General features: G+C 49.1%; 1 long non-coding RNA gene across 6 annotated transcripts in view; it reads right to left on the reverse strand.

Annotated features, from left to right (window-relative positions):
• The window catches only part of LOC137853348 (uncharacterized), a 41509-nt gene that overhangs the window by 16626 nt on the left and 10069 nt on the right, over positions 1-14814 (reverse strand). For 3 of the 6 annotated variants that reach the window (XR_011094404.1, XR_011094405.1, XR_011094402.1), the window contains exon 3: positions 9335-9580. This is a non-coding gene — a long non-coding RNA (uncharacterized lncRNA). Of the gene's footprint in view, positions 1-769; positions 5152-9334; positions 9581-14814 lie in introns of those variants that run through there. The other 3 variants (XR_011094406.1, XR_011094403.1, XR_011094407.1) reach the window with 3 other exon arrangements.

Raw genomic sequence — 14814 nt, forward strand, 5'->3', positions numbered from 1 at the left:
CAGGATCGGGCAGTTCAAAATTCGGATTTCTGAGAGTTTTGGCTAAAAATACAAGACAAAAGCCAAGACAAAATAGGGTATTTCTCATTCTCTGTATTTTTTCTTCCTTCTTGCTTTCCTACCTCCCTTCTCTAATGATATGAGCCATAAGGAAGATGAGAAGGTTTGGGGTAAACCTGCACAGCTGAAGTTCTTTAATCACTTATTACCCAGGGATTCCCTGCCTGCTTTGTCTACCTAGAAGGCATTTAAAAAAAAATATTTTAGATATTTCTGCTCAAATGAGAGGCTGGATATTGCTTTGACATTCCTTATTCATATTGCGAATTTGCCTAACATCATGTTGGGCCAAGCCGGGGAGTTTCTTGTTGCGTGCCCTGTCACGGCACTTCTCCACCCGAAGGAAAAGGAGAATGTTACAAGCAAAGTCCATGGGGCGTGCTTCTTCTATTGCTATGCAAAAGACATTTCAAGTGAGGTTGACATCAAAGCAGTGCCGTCAGCACCGAGCATAATGAGCGCCAATGAAGGACTGCCACAATTCATACATCAGGGTAGACACAGAGGCTGCAGAACAACGTTTCCCTCTCTTTGGTCTCCTTATTGTGGTGAGGTTCTTGTCAAAGACACAAAAACCCAGCCCCTTGGAATATCAGACATTTGTTTCAGTCATGGTGGCTGCCAGAAGATAATAGCCGTCAGTGTAAAATTACAAATCATTCTGCATAATGCTGTGCTGATTACCGTGAAAGCAATGGCAGTATTTGAATTTTACTCCTTTTTTTTTTTTTTTTTTTCCCCCCTTGCCTGTCTTTGTTGCCATGCTGAGCTGAAGAGCCCGATGTGGCAGTCTTGCTCAGGCAGCTTTCTGCAGGCGGCTTTGTGCGACCGGCCCGATGTTGCTCTCGAATTGCTCTTCTAGTGCTCAGCAGAAATGTTCTGCAGGTACTTCGGGGCAGGTGGGCAATCCTACTGCACTTCGTCCTTGCAGAAAGCCCCCGTGGGCTCCTCCTGGAGTCTCCTTCATCAGCAATGTCCTACAGCTCTCCTTCCAGGTGGGAAAGGATTCTCTCCTTCCTTACAAGTCTGAGGACGTCTGGGATTTACCCTGCGTGTTTCTGTGCTGTTGTGCCCACATTTCCTGCAAAACATGAGCTACGTTAGGATGAGCTTGGGTTAAACCATGACAACGGTGTGGTGATGAGACTGCACTAGGAATGTGCTGGAAATATGGATCAGGGGGATTAGTAATGAGGGGTGCCCGGGAAGGGTTTTTTTGTGGTGAGCAACTACCCAAAGGGAATCCTCTGCTGACAGAGAGGAATGTTTTCAGCCATAAAAAGGATCCCTATTTGCACGCGTGTTTTTAAATATCTGGTGCCTCCCACGCAGGACCCTGCTCTGTGTACGGCTGAATCCACCTTCAGCTCACAGTCTCCAAAGCCCAAGAATTCACTGCAAATCAAACTTTCCATGTTTTACCCCATGGCGATGCTGTTTCCCCTCTTCCTGGCATCACAAACATTGCCAGCGGTGCCGTTTCAGAGAGCAGAGCAGAGCCCTTCGTCTTCTTCTCAACACCCTCGGCTTTACTGAGGACAAGACACGCTCAGCTGCCATTTTCGGGTGATTCACGAGCCAGAAAAAGATCCTGGATGCTTCAGAGAAGGGATGCACGAAGCCCTCAGTCACTGTGAGTCACTTCTCTGCCAAATGCTAATTTTGCATCAGAAGCACGTTTCACTTGTGTTTTGAGAGAAGGTTTTTTCTTTTTTTTTCTTTTTTTTCCTCCCTTCTGTCATTTGAGGACAAACCCTGCCCAGGAGATGCTGAGCACCCACAAGTCACAGAACACTTGCGGACGCCAGAGCCTCTCATGTGGGATTTGGGGCCAGATCTTCCTGGGGTGCACATCTGTGTAGACATCCTCATTTCAGGGAAGCAACTCAATCGAGTTTGTCATTGGTAGGGTGGTCTAAGCAGGGTGTTCAGAAAGAATCAGGAAGGTGAATGGGCACATAGACGGCTGCAAGGAGGAGGATTTTTTGGGGGGAGGGTCATGGAAAGCACACCTTTCTTTCCTTCTTTGGTCTATTTGCTGCCCTCTATCATTGTATTTAAAAATATCTTTTTTTTTTTTTTATTTTTTTTTCCCAGTGGCAGCAATGAGGGAGGCTGGTAGATTTTGTGGCATTTTCAGGACTTTTCATCTTCGCTGATCTGTATATTTGATCTTGATTTTTAGTCACGTTCTTCCCCTTTTCTGTTCTTTAATTGCATCAGGATAAGCTGTGTGTTTATTAGCTGTCATGGTTAATACCTGTCACAGCTAATAGCTGTCATAGTTAATACCTGCCGATGATCTGGAGTTAAGAGGAAATAGAGCAGTCGGTACCGTGTAAGCTTCATTTTTCCTTGCAGAGAAATCTTGGTAGGACTTGTCGGAGCCACATATGGTGTCATGTTTAAAAGATTAAATGCTGGCCCTCGGTGGCTGAAGACTCAATATTACGCAGTGAGGATGAAGACATCCCTCCTCTGTGATGAGGGCAGCGAGGATGCAGGAGTTGTAAGCCCCTGTTCCCCAGCAGACAGGGAACATGTGGGAGTTTCAGGTCTTTCTTCCTTTTCCATCTCATCAAAGATCAGAGGTTTCTACCTAGTCAAGAGTAAGAGTGGAGGCGACAGAGCAGCGACACCACAGAGACATGCTGCGGGATGTCCTTGCTTAGCAGGGTGACATAAAGTAGCTTAGCGGGGAAACAGAAACTGTGGGAAAGGTGTGGAAGGAGGCAGGCAATAAAAAGAAGAAAGGAACGATGCAGAAGCCAAACCCCTCCTCTTTGGCCCCCTCCCACTATGTGCGTGAGCACTGCACCCTCCCGTGAACATTAAGGGCTGGTGAAACAGCCTGAAAATAAATAAATAATTAAACGCACGCTGTAGCCCCAGGGGTGGTAGAAAGAAAGCAGAGAGACAAACACTATCCCTCCTCCGGGAGATGTGGAACATAATTGGGCACGGGGAAACCTGGCTTGTGTCTCGCGTGAAAGATACCCGAGCAGCATCCTCAGGATTTGGCTCCTGGATGAGGGCCGCCGCGTGCAGCGGGTTCATTATTTATTTACAGCTGCAATTGTCTCCGCTTGATGCTCGCCTATCTGTGCTGCTGGAGCTTGCTAGCGAGAGATGGGAAAGCCCTGTTAAATCATTAAGCCTCCCCCCTGAAGTGCAGGCCGCGTGCTCTCAATCTGATAGAAACCGATACCGCAGTTTATCTCTGTCAGAAGCGCTGCGAACACTTAGTGCCTGTCTCTTAATCTCATTGTTTTCTTAAAATATCACGTCCTGGTGCTCTGCTGCTGTTTCAGCACAAGGGGAAATACGGAGGGGAAACTTGGTGCTTACCCAACCCGATCGCCTCCTGCAGCGAGGTGGCTGGCCAGTGAGTGGGGAGCACTGTGTTTATTTCACCTTGCTTTTGGTGTGGATTTTGGCTCTGTCTCCCCTAACATCCCCACAGGCAAGCTGACATAGTACAGGTTAGAGGAAAGGACGGTGAGGTGGGTTGAAAACCATCTGAGTGGTCCAGAAGGTTGTGATCAGTGGCACAAAGTCCACCTGGGGGGAAGTGGTGTGCCCCAGGGGCTGGTAGTGGGGCCAAAGCTCTTCAACGTCTCCCCCGTGCCACTTGAATGACAGCACAGGGTGCATCCGCAGTGAACGTGCAGGTCATACAAAACCGGGACGAGTGGCTGGAACACCAGATGGGACCTGGCTGCCATCCAAAGGGACCTGGCCAGGCTGGAGAGCTGGGCTCTCATGACGTTTAGCACAGAGAAATGCAAGATCCTGTGTGTGCTGGGGGCCAGCAGGCTGGAAAGTGGCTCTGCAGAGAAGAACCTGGAGATCCTGGTGGACACCAGATTGAACATGGCCCAGCAAGGCATCTTTGCACCAAAAAAAGCCAACAGTCTCTTGGGCTGCACTGGAAGTGCTGCCATCAGATGGAGGGAGCTGATCCTTCCCCTCTGCTCCACACTGCTGAGGCCACACCTGGAGTGCTGGGTCCAGGACTGGGCTCCACAGTACAAGAGGGACCTGGGCTTGCTGGAGAGAGCTCTGCAGATCTTCAGAAGCCACCCGGACCCAGAGCCAGCAGCTCTGGGTGGCCCTGCCTGAGCAGGGAGTTGGACCAGATGTCCTCCAGAGGTCCCTTCCCACCTCAACCTTTCTGTGATTCTCCAATACCCTTTCTGGCTTCTTGTCTTTTATTATTATTATTTTTTTTCCTTTCAGCTGAGGAAGCCCTCTCTGCCTCACATTGCCTGTATTTTTTCCAGGTGCTGTTTTTAGCTCGCTGTTTCCATCCACCGAGATGCCAAGATTTTCAGTCAGGGATAGTGAATCCTATGCCCAGAGCTTCACAGATCCTCAGCAACACGCACTGCCGTTCCCCAGGTGTTTCACTGCTCCTCCCCAAAGGGACAGTATTGTGGTCGTAACGTTCAGTGTTAATGTTCAGGAATAATTAGCAACAGTGGGATTTTTTAATCCAGTAAACCACGGCTGTGTCATAGCACCTTGATTGCAGCAGGGTCCTCCTCTGCTAGATCCTGCCTGTGAGTTTTATCTCATTAGGGGAAGCCATTTGTACCCTACCATCTCCCGAACTGGCCAAACATCCACGAGCCTATTGCTAATCTGCTTTCTCTATTGAAAACATCAATTCCTGGGGGTGATGGCTGACGTTAGATCAATAAGACACGTAACCCACTCTCCTGGTGCTTCACACGAGCACTTGAGTAGCTTGTTAACAAGATCTGCTGGCACTGAGATCCCACACTCCAGATGTTTTCCACCATCCAGAAATGGCAAAAAAAAAAAAAAAAAAGATCTGCTGCCACGTACAGGGCTGGTTGATGTGTTAAGGGTTGAGGAGACGACCCCATGGTCGGCAGCTTTCTCTTCTGGGTATTTCTTGATGTTAAGCTGCAGCTGGGGAGGGTTTTCTCTCGAGCAGACTTCTTGCAAAGGGGACAAAACTTTGGGCTGTGGGTCCTCAGCGTGATGGGTCTGACCCGCATCCCCACGTCATCCTTTCTGTGTGTGTGCATTGACACAGCGGGATGGAGAGCTGCAGGCTGCCGGCTGCAAAAAATGAGGATAATACCTTTGACCCGCTGGCTCGTGGACTGTAATTAGTTTACATCTGAAAAGCACGGTGACAGTGAAATATTTCCTGTGTGTCTGCTCTTAGAGACAAAGGCAGAGGTAAGGAGGGCGGCGATGCTGGAGGGAGAAGAGGAGGAATATAAAAGGATGGCAAAGATGAAGGCCAGAGATGCTCAAGGACAGACACAAGAAGCCAGGCTGATGATGGGGAAGAAGGGGGCGTGCTTCCAGGCAGCAAAAAGGGGAGCACTACGGAGAGAGGGAAAAAGAGCAGCAACGACAGGGAGATGGATCGAACGGGCAAGGCATGGACTGAAGGTGGAGGCACAAAAGGGCAAGGACGGATACACGCAGCTTTGCAACGAGCAGCTGTGATTTATGTTCCCTGCCTTTGTCACATCATCCTTCTCTGGCAGATGTCCCGCACGCAGCATCAGATGTGTATTTGGGGAGGGGAGAGAGGGGATTTGGAATAATCAGACTAACCCTGAGGTATGGAGCGCGCTTCGAGCAGCCTGTACAACCTACCGGGGAATTTTCATTAGAAATAAAATCTTGATTAACTGATAGCTGGGTCCAGTTGTTACTTGCCTTTCCTCTCCTGTTTCACTCTTCTGGGGAAGTGTTGCCTCGCTGTCCCCAAAGGTTGGAGGCCACCCCATTAAATGCTGCTTCCTATATTCCAGCCACCTCTCGGTCTTCTTTGAGGCCACAGCAGCTCCTCTGCCACTGGGAGCTTACCAGGCTTGGTACAATGCACTGGTCCCCATTTCCACTGGCAGCTTTTAGGGGAGTTTGTGTACCCTAAAAAGCTTGGAAACAGCTGCAAGGGAAGCTCAGCTTTCTCTCCTGTGCTTGGAAAGGGCTTCTCCACCCAGCTCTCTCCTTCTTCCCCCTGGAGCCAAGAGCTTGCAGCAAGCTCTGGCCTGAGATGCCTTGTTAAAGGGATGGGAAAGAGTAAAACAGAGCCAGGGCAAAGAGAATATCAAAGAATATTGATTTTATATCAATACATTGCACGGTTGCATAAAGGAGAAATAAAATGTTTGGACGTTTGGTTGCACTTCCAAAAACACATCGAAGTGAGAGCGCATAAATTGTTTTAAAAAAACAACAATGTGCATTAAATAATGTTTTCCTGCCAAAACTTGATGAAAAAAAAAAAAAAAAAAAAAAAAAGAAAAAGAAAGCATCAACTGAAGGGAAAGTGGAAAGCATTTTGATTGAAAAAATGTCAGCTAGCTCTCTGAGAAGCAACAACAAGCAGCAGTGATTGTGCTTGTACAAAGCGGGCCCTTCTTCGCCATGCAGAAGTTTGTTTTTATTTTTCCAGCTTCAGCTGGCTGATCGCAGCTGACCTCCCTTTCCCACCAGACAGCCAAATAAAACCCACACCCGTCCAGGCTCGCCCATTGAACTCTCCAGAAAGCTTTGGGCCAAAAAGAGGAGAAAAGGAGAAAATAAAACAAAACAAACAAATGAAAAACAATAGAAACAAAATGAAACAGCGAGGTCCAGATCCTCAAAGACATGAAATAGCTCTGAGGACTGGGCTCTGCGCTGCCGGTGATGTTTCCATGACTGGAAGGGGATTTTCTAGGTGTTTGGGTTGCTGCAGGTTCAGTGGCTTGCAGAGGACTTCTAGGTCTTTTATTCACTAATCCTACACGAGCATTGTGGGCTGACAGAGACATAATCCAGGCTCCTTCAATGAATCTCGTGGAGTTTGGTTCGTAGACGGAAAATGAATTAGGTTAAGCGGGGATTAGAGGAGACGCACCACATGCCTGCTTCGCCCCGCGCCATCGTGATTGTTTATGTGTGAGCTGGAAAAAAATGGTTTGGGGAAAAATGTTTATAAAAATAAACGGGTTTTCTGAACTGAACAAAAGGAATCACAAAAAGGAACCTCAAACTGGGGAGACTTCCTTGAAATTGCAGTCCTGTGACACTGGACAGCCCTGGAAGGTCTACTGGGAAATATATCTGGGATGGAGCCAGCATCCATGGAGGTTTGGTGGCCATGGATAGCCTGTGGCTGAGCAAAGAAGGGGTGACAGGAGTGGATACCTTCCAAACAAAAAGGTTTGTGTGAGGTTTTAAGAAATGTGGTCATTGAGGTGACGGCCCCACGGGTTGTCCTCATCGACCCCGAGAGGCCAGATCCTGCCTGCAGCATCCTGGGCTTCTTGTCGGTGGTGCTGGAGCCAGGCTTGCTGCCGCTTTTCTGGATTTTCTATTTTAAGCCTCTTCCGTCAGAGGTGCGGAGTCGGAAGTTGCCATGCCGACCGGGAAATTTCAGGCCCTAAAATAGTCAAAACTTGCTCCTGCGGCGTGTGAACGTGCGTCTGCTTCCCGAGAGGGAGGCAAGGAGCGAGCTGGTCGGACGCAGCTTGGCATCGGGAGGCCGTGAGCATCCTTCCTTCACGGGGGAAAAAACGACCCTCTCGAGAAAGCATGTGCAGGGACGGCTTCCCTGTAGGCATCCCAGCAAATTAAAAGCAATGGTGGGCAACAGAGAGCAGCAGGTCCTAATAATCACTCCAAAGCATTAAGAAAAACACTTATTATTCTTGGGTTTACTATTATTCTCGCTGTCATAGAGATATAGAGCCTGTGGAACCTGAGGAGGAATCAAATCCTCAGTGTGAGACACGGAGAGCATTGGAAGGAAATCGGATGGTTTAGGAGGCAATGTGCATCTTTCAGGGAGGTCTTGAACCACACTTGGGGGGTAAGGTTGGCCCACCATGATGTAAAGGATTTGCAGCTGCGTGCTGAGGCACCCGAGGGCTGGACTGGTGTATATCCCTGTGGAAATGTCCTTGCACGGCTTTCCAACCCCAATCGGCTGCTTCAGCTTTTCTCCCAGAGCGTGGCACCTCACTGTTCTCTACTGGCCTTTTTCTCAAACCCCAGCACATCGGGGTTGTCTGACCCTTACCCATGCCACGCTTCACACCAGCATCCCGTGGAAAGGACATCTACACAGCTGCCCCATGTGAGCATGTGTACGTGTCACTCTTCATTCAATCCAAGTTGACCAAAGATACCTAAATGTGTGTTTTTTCTTAAAGTTATTTGAAACTGTGGTCGCCCAGAGGAGGGAGCCCCTGAAGAGATGCCTGAGGCATCGAGCCTGTGACACAGAGCTGGTTCGGGGGCTGTTTGGTCTCTCATGCGTGCTCTGCTGAGGTTATTCCTCAGACTCGCAGAAGCATGGATGCAAAAGCTGCTTAGCCATTGCTGCACGAGGAGAAAATCAATTAGCTTCACATGCTCAGAGCCAGCCAATTCTCCTACCCCAAAGTGGGCTCAAGCAGGTGTGCGGCCACCAGAAACCCAACCCTGGGATGCTCCTCACCATCACCAGCCTGGCGGGGGGCTCAGCGAGCATTTGGACAAGGGGCCAGCTCACCTTTCACATCCTGGATTCTGCCTTTTTTTTTTTATTCCCTCCTTCGGTGCTATTGTTTTCCCCTGCACGCCCCTCCAGCCAGTTGTGGCTCTGCGGTCCACGCTCACAAATGCAATTCTTGTGATGTATGAATATTTCACAACCCCTCCCTCCCCTGGAGACAGCGCCTGCCGAGGAGGCAGCCTCCGCGGGGATGGAAATCCTAGGGAATGACAATCTTAATGAAAGATCTCTTCTCCGAGGGCATCTCTGCGGAGGAGCACACACCGTCCTGCGGGAGCTCGCTGCTCACCAGGGCACACCCTGCTCTCTGGTTTGGAAAAGACTTCTTGGCTTGCCTTTGGTGGGCGTACGGAGCAACGCCACTGCATCTTTTCCTATGACACACTGTTTTATTGGCTTGGAGATGCCTTGGGATGCTCTGGTCTGAGCTTCTCGTAAGACAGGTGGAAATATCTGCCCTACCATGGACATACAACGGCATAGCCCCAGGCGTGGGTCAGTTCTTTGGGTCAGTTTTTCCATCAGATTGCTTCCCCCATCCCAACACGCACGAGCAATTGATAATCCAAGGGCACATCAAACCCACACAAAATCTGACCCCCATCCAAACTGGAATTACTCATCAGCATGAGCATCTCTGGCAGGACAACACAGCTGCCTGAGCCACCAGTATACATACAGCTACGTGCAAATATCCCACTGCACGTATATAGCCACCTTATGGATGTCCTAGAATACCTGAATATTGTTGCAGACACATCTCGGCTCCCCCAACAGCAAGCACAGCCCATGGGCGAGCAGGGCCAGGGTGCTGTCTGTCCCTCCGACAGTGGGTGGCACTATGTCACTGAAATAGCTCCGCTTCCACTGCTCCGATCTTGGCTTTTCGTCTCGAAAGCAAGGTTAAGCGCAGGGGGATTCGCGCTGCCAGCTTCGGGCTGCCTCGAGGATGTTTTTCTAGGAAAATCAGAAACGGTGAAGTTACTCTGAAGGCTGAGCCTGCTTTGTGCTGTGCTCGTCTCAGCTTTTTGTTTGTTTTAAGGACCAAGAAGCAACAATTAGAAAAAGTTGGGATGGCTCCTACTTTGTTGTCCTTTTGCCTTATAAAACAGACTAATTGCTTGCCTACTTTTTGAGGGCTGTACTAATTTGTGACACTCTCTCTCCTACAAACAACTTTTAAATACCTGTAGTGCCTGGGGCTCGGTGTTGTGGCTCAGTCTTAATAACAAGAGATATGGAGGTGGATTTACATCTGTTGCAATAATTTTCCTTTGCATTTCTCTTCTACTAGAGATACTTGGGTCTGCCTTTCATCTGCTGTAGGGCTTTCTTACAGGAGACTCACCCTAATTAGCTCCTGTTGCAAAACTTCTGCTAATGTGACCTGACAGTGAGTAAATAAAACTGCAGGATCTCCTGGCATCTCAGAGCATCGACATGTTTCCAGGTGGCCCATGCACCGGAGCAGAAATACTGTGCCGTACTGGGGATGTCCCAGAGCAGTTCCAGGTCTGGTGAATCATTTCCAAGTGATGCATTACACCAGGAGGTGTCAGTGTCTCCTGCCTCTGCTCTGGGTGCTTGTCAGAGGTTTAAGGTAGGAGCTGCTCAGGCCTCGCAGGCGACCCGGTTTAGGCTTGCAGTGGTGCTTAGCTGGATGGAAAATTGGGAAAATTGTCCCTGCTTTAAGGAATGGGACCAGCTTTCAAATCCATGGAGCAAACCACGAGTATATAGAGGTGAGGAGGGGAGTTTTGCTCTGTTTGCTTCTTCAAACAGGACAGGGTTACAGCTATTCAGGCAAGTCCTGCTTTTACCCGCAGTGAAAATGCCCCTTAATGATGCTGCTAGGAGCAAAACACTGCGTGCTCACACATTGCTCAGGCAGCCTGAATAATGTGGGACCCTGCTGCAGCCAGGGTAATGGAGGGGCTGTAAAACAACAATACCTCGTCTCCCTAGAGGGCTTTTTATCCAAGGGTCCTCTGCTCCCTGACACATCTTGCCCAGTTCAGGTTCCCCGAGGCAGATGAAGGTCCGAAAAATCTGTTGTTCATCCTGGGGTGATGCAGGAACTATTTGTTCTTCTAGAAGATGTTTGGAAAAAGCTTATGGGAGAATGACCAAAGGACAAGGCTGTGCCAGCATTTGCCCTGCTCTTCTTTATTTTAAAGCAAACAACTCTGTGGATTTTATGCCGGCCCTTTATATTCTCTGGTCTGCTTAAATCAGCTCAGCCTCGGAGACCAGCGGGTGCACGTTTGCTCGTGCTAGCTAGGGGCTGGCTCGGTCTGCTTGCTGGCAGCGATGCCACATGCCTCCGTGTAGCTCCAGCTAGGTTCGTTTTACTGGGACCAGATGGAGGCAACAAGGGGCTCCTGTCCCGGGGGAGATTTCTGGGTGTGAGAAAACACCAGTTTCCCCCAGACACGCTGCCTTTATGCACCCCAGCAAAGGCTTCATTGCAACATCAGCCTCTGTGCTCCCTTCTGTGGAGGCCCTGGGGCACAGGGCTATGAAAACCACGCAGGCTGGACCTTCACCCTCTTCCGCACAGCATCTGCTCTGCTTGGGTGAACGGTGCTCAGCAGCAAGGGAGCGCCAAGTGGCAACGTCCACTTCCATGGGATTTGCTACCAGAACAGTGCGGGTTTTGTATTTGCTAGGTAGAAAAGCCAAACTTTGCCCTTGAGGTGAAATCTGTGAGGTTTTATGGAAAATGAAGCAAGGCAACTGTAGTTCTGTCACCTGTGTTGGCGCTTGGGAGCCAGTTGCTCCTAAGATTAGCCCCACTGCTCCCCACCTTTCTTCCTCTAACAGGAGCAGCAGGCTCACTGCCCCTCCGTTCCTTCCCCACACGCCCCAGTGCCTTGCCTTTTGGGTGGCAACATTAAATTCTGCCTCTGCAGCTGCACGATGGCAAGATTTGCCCAGACTTGTGCCTGTCCAGCGCCCACACAGGCTGCAAGGCTCAGAAATCCCCAAGGATGAAGCCCTTGGCTCAGGCCCATCCACCTGGCTTTGCTGCCCATCGCCCCTCTTCATGCCAAGTGTGGACATTAAAGTTAACGTGCAGGAGTCACAGCCCGGGCCCTAAGGATCATCCACAAGATGCCCTTCGTTAAATGATTTCTGCCAGGGTCATTTAATGACAAGTGTTTTGCCCTGGCTGCATAGCACACGTTTTTTTTTCTGAGCTGGACGCCTCGGTGGGACCGGCTGGAGGTCTTCATGAGCCAGAGGCTCTCAGGAGAGGCTTTGGCTTTTCTCAGGTTAGGCTGTTTCTGACTCACAACCTTGTGCCTTGCTTTCAGATCGGGCAGAGAGATAGAGGAAGGATGGGTAAGGAGGCAGCCCGGTGCAGGTTTCATCCCAGGCTCTGCAAATTGCTTTAGTTAAATTGGAGATGTTGTTAGTGGTCTATCACCATGCAGCTCTTGCCTGCTCTTCAGTTAACCCTTCCCCGGGAGCAGAAAATGAGAGGACTTTTTTCCACCACCCTTTCCATCTGCAGGAAGCTCCGCGTGCAGCAGCCAGCTGCAGGGAGGGCTTAGGAAGGAGCCAGCAACAAGAAATTAGGTAAAACTGTCCCACTCCCCATCACGCCGGCTACTCAGTTGAGAAAGTAGGCTGTAAGCTCCCAGAAAATTATTTCTGAATATGCACAAAGCTAAAAGGCAGTTTCTATATTCCTGCTGGCTAGAAGAGAACCAAGACTACAGCTAGACACCGGATGGCAACAGTTCATTAGAAACTTGGATTTCACTGAAACTATTTAGAAATAAAAGTTGTGTTTGCATCTAATGTGATGACAAGTGCATTGGGAGAAGCTCCTGAGATTTTTATTTATATATTTTTTTTCAATTTGATTTATCTTGTGTTAATTAAATTACAGTCATATATTTAGGAATTCCCCTACTGCGGCTCGGGGTCAGAATATTGCCCTGGTTTAGAGCCGGAGCCGTGCACCCTACGTGTGTGTGTACCCTCACATCAACCAACACATCCCATCGTGTTTATCCAGTTCAGTTTCTTGTGAAATGCTCCTACCAGCTTCTGTGTGTTTTCAGCCCAATCGCTCTGAATGCAATTATCCGATCTTGCTAAAACTGTTTAAATGCGATTAGCCGATGTAATTATCCAATAATAGAGCTGGTCCAAAAATTAAACCAGCAGAAAGAAGAGGAAAAGAAATAAAAATAAAATAATAATAATAATAAAAAGAAATCTGAGGCATTTGCAACAGATTTTTTTGGATTATTTTTCCTATTTGTCAGAATGGAGAAAAAAACCTCTGAAGCAAGAAGATTGTTTTCCTTGTGAAAAAAAAAAAAATACAAAAAAAAAAAACAACCTTTCTGCAGTATCATCAGAATTCACTCCCTGAAAACAGCTTTCTGTCTGAAAATGCTGACCCAGGGAAGATTTTCTGCCATTTTCCATGTGCTCCTCTTTATTCACCTGAAGGCACACGGGAGATGGTGTGGTTTTGTTCCACATGAGCAGAATCAACAGTGATCAATGTCCCACGGAGAAAAATGTGTCCAGAGCCTGCTGGAACTGGCTGGTGGTGCTCTCCTGCCCCGGTGATCTGCCTTGTGCTCCTGGGGCAATCGTTTGGGGGTGAAGAGGGAGCCTTGCTCCAGCTCTACGGTCAAATGCTGTGCCGTGAGCAGCAGCATCTCGAAGGTTTGCATCCCACCTTATTCAAAATAATCCCTCCAAGAACACCCTGTGCTCAGTGCCTCGGTTTTCAGCAAGAGGACCTGAGGTTGAGCACTACTGAACACCTCAGTCCCTTCATCTGAGTTTGGTTATTGGCCATTTTCTTCACCGTGTGAGCAGGCACCTTCAACCTCGGAGGCATCAAAGCACCACGACTCTCCCGGCTCAGGAAAGGAGGTTAGAAGCCAGCTGAACAAGTCGAGGCTTACTGCTACGCATTCACTCTTCGTTCTTCATTTGGCTAATTAAGCAAGAAACCCGGGTCGTAAATTAATATGATTAAAACAAATGAAGCAGTGTAGAGTACACCCTTAACCGTGTGGATCAGAGGTCGCTCCAATGTACTTGTTTGCTTAGCCCACTCTGGACAAAGTCCTCGCCGATTTTGAACATTTAATTGTCGACTCTTCATTTTTTACAGTTCATTGCTTGCAAGCCTCCCGAGGTCCAAACCCTGCCCCATCCTGCCCCAAGGGGGAATGAACTGAATCAACAGGAGCGGTGTGCGTGCTGCCGAGGGTGGGACATGGCTGTGCCCGCTCTGCACTTGGGATGGAGCAGAAGCAGCGGTGTTTCACCATGGAGGAACTTCCTACCTTGTTACCAACCTCCTGTCCCCATCAGCTTCCAGCTCAGGCTGGGTCTTGCAATTTGCCCTGAACCTTTCTCTGTCTCCAGCTGGGGGCAAGGCCAGTGTCCGTTCCCAGGGCTGGTGGCCGTGGTTTTTCCCCCTGCAGGTCCTGGGGCTGCTCCCCTTTCCTTCTGCTCAGCACCAGCTCATTGGGATGAGTTGGTACCATGCTCTGGTACACCAGCCAGACACCACTTCCATCATTTCTTGCAGTGCTGGAAGTCTCTGAGCGCTCCCTGCACTAAGAACTGAATCATTTAAGTTTGGGGAGAGAAGTCAGGGAGACCAAAGCGACCTGCAATCCCATCCCCTCCAGGCACAAATACCCCATCCACGCTGGGGTGGAAGCACCATGAGGGTGTTGCAGGCACATCTCCGACCCCTTCGTTAGCTGGGCCCAGCCACCCGCCTCCTTTCCTGCCTTGTTAGGAGCTCTGGCCCCTGCACAGCTAAACCAGCATTTGGGGTGGATGCAGGGAAGGGCAAACCACCAAACACCAGTGCTTTTCTGTGCCCCAAGGGTGTGGGTGAGACCATGCATCTGCTGGCTTGAGGTGGATATCGTTACTGGAATTTGGGATTCCTTTCGGATTAAGCATCATGCAGTGCTCACAAGGCTCCACTTAGCTGGCATGTCTGAGCTCTGCCTGAAAATCTGATTTCTCATTCATTATTTCTAAAGCCTCTCCTGTTTTTTTTTTTTTTGTTTTTTTTTTCTTTTCATCCCGGCCGGTTGTAACATGCACATCCCTGTTATGTTCTTTAGATGTTCGGCTCTGTTTTTACTTGAGCTAAATATTTCTTTGTGCTCTTTTCTCTCTTTCTCCCAGTACTGGCCCTTTCCCCAAATTCCTGGCAC

This window comes from Anas acuta, chromosome 3, assembly GCF_963932015.1.
Source record: "Anas acuta chromosome 3, bAnaAcu1.1, whole genome shotgun sequence".
Classification (NCBI taxonomy): domain Eukaryota; kingdom Metazoa; phylum Chordata; class Aves; order Anseriformes; family Anatidae; genus Anas; species Anas acuta.